This window comes from Parasteatoda tepidariorum, chromosome X2 (assembly GCF_043381705.1).
Source record: "Parasteatoda tepidariorum isolate YZ-2023 chromosome X2, CAS_Ptep_4.0, whole genome shotgun sequence".
Lineage (NCBI taxonomy): Eukaryota > Metazoa > Arthropoda > Arachnida > Araneae > Theridiidae > Parasteatoda > Parasteatoda tepidariorum.
In genome coordinates, this window is record NC_092215.1 from 54,670,537 (window position 1) to 54,673,046 (window position 2,510).

The window sequence follows — 2,510 nt, forward strand, 5'->3', positions numbered from 1 at the left end:
TAAGATGCTAGGATATATAGTATATAAAATCAAAATTGCATAACTTATTTTAACTATATACGAAATTTAAGGAATAATCTATTTTGCAGCTTTGATCGAGTCTTCTATGTGCAAGAAAGTTTAATGAAACAAAAAACAGCGCCTGAAAAAAATGTAGATTGCATTTTATTTCTAATGCACTTTCACAGGGTCTTATATAATTTACGATATTTCTTTTTTTTTTCTATAACCGAAGGAATTTCTGAATGTTAGATGGCATTTTAAGAGCATTGAAATATATAATGCTTAAGAATAACATATTGAAATAATATGTTGCACATTGTATGATCCATTGTTTGAAAAATCGCTTCATTATGCCAAATATTTATGTTACTTGGTTTTACTTGGATGAAGATGACTTACAAATAGCATCCTGATGTTTCCATGCATTCTGAAACTTATTTTCACAAAATCCCCATGAAATAAGAATCTTTGTCTAATAATCTGTCTGCATAATCATTTGTCTTCAATTACGGTAAGCTGCATTTATCACCAAATACCGCTACTATGGTTTCTTTGTTTTATTATATCTGATACAATACTCTCCTTTTAAACAGAGTTCGTAAGGTTCTAAAGATACTGAAGTGGTGGCACAAAAGCTTACAGGACAATTTATTCCATTTCCTTAACACAAAATATCTGGTCTCAAAATTATTCAATTTTAAAGTTAAAAATAACTTCGTAGTTACATAATTAAAGCTACGGTTCTCTTTCTTTTTTAAAGACCACATGAATCCTGTTAAAATATTAAAATGCATATGTTTACTTTGCATAAAATCCTTATTAAAATCATGATCAAGATTCAAATGTAAAACAGTATAATTGATGATAAAAAACCTCATTGGCTTCGAATAGTACGAAAAGGGAAATAAAAGTCGACATGCTTAGAGCTTTCAAGAATAACCCATTCTCGAGACTCGTGTGAATGACTAGTGACGTTAATTATTTGACTCTCAAAAAATGTCCACTTTTATAATCATTTATTATTTTTTAAATCAATGAAGTTTTTATCTTTTCGATTCAATTTCTTGGGATATTTCCTTTAGTAATTCAGTATATTTAATTACTTTTCGCGATATTAAATTAGTTTTACGCAAGATTCTGACATCGAAAAAATAATAACTTCATAAAAGAAATCAATGAAGTAGAATTTTTTTTTACTGATAACCTTAATAAAATTTTTTAAAGATATAAAAAAATTCCATTTACAACTGAAATTTCAAAAGTCGAATGTGAAAATGGAATGTCCCCTAGCACCAGGAATCAAATGAAATAGTAACTAGGACAGCTATTTCAATTAAGTTAACGTTTCCGTCCTACTCAAAGTTGTTTAAAAATGTATTTTTTATTTATCGATTCCAATTCGATCAAGTTTATTTTTACGTCCTTATTTGCTTAAAATTACTCAATAATTTTTGCTTGAAATAAATTATTCAAACTATATGATTTAATACATTTATAGTGTAATAGTAAACGGGGCTTCCATCGTATATCCTTAACCTTGCTACCACTTTTATTAGATTAATGGAATAAGATTAGATAAATAATAATAGTTAAATTTTTTCTTCGTTTAGCTTACAAGCAATAATATGGCAACCTAGCAGCCAACTTCATATTTCACGTTTTTATTTCATTTATAAGGGCCTGAACGATTTTAATTTTGTGAAATAAAGGCCTTAATGCTAAGAATGAAGTAAGTTACCTTATTTAAATTTCTATGAAAAAAGGAGATATTTCCAAAAAGGGACATATGCGCCTAATGGGTAGACAAAAGCAACTGAACTGACTTAATAAAATCGTACTACACATTTTGTTGATTGTAATTACAGGTTCATAAGTAACACCTACTTTCAGTAACGTATAATAATGATAAACTTTACTCAATGTGATTTACCTAAAATTCAATCTTGATTTTCCAAAAAATTAATATCTTATAGTTTTCAACAGCTTAAAAACAACATCAAATAATAATCGGAGTAAATTGACTGAAAAGATTACAAGCAAAAGAAAATGAGTTCACCGATTGACGGTGCTGCCATCCTTATGATTGACAGATTCTCCATAACATATTTTTTATGTCTTTGTCGGAAGTTACAAGAAATAGAACATTCGCAGTTTTTAAAATGACAACAGTTTTTACCTTTTGAATTTTGTTTTGGAGAAAGATGAAATTCTGATCGTATCAAGCGCAATATTAATCAAATCATATGCTGGTCACAATTGGAAAAAGCTTTGGACAGAAAGTAGGCCTTACTTTTCATTATCATATCCAATATTCGGGCTAACTAACAAATTCAGAGTTAAGATCATTTTTCACAAAGCGGTGAGCGTATTGAATAAATATTCAGTCTTTGAAAATATCATAAATCCTTAGTGATGATGCGGAAATTGAAATAATTTCGATACTATATGCTTCAGCGGAAAACACCGTTAATTAACTTAGTTTACCTTTTACTTCCTCTTTGTTTAAT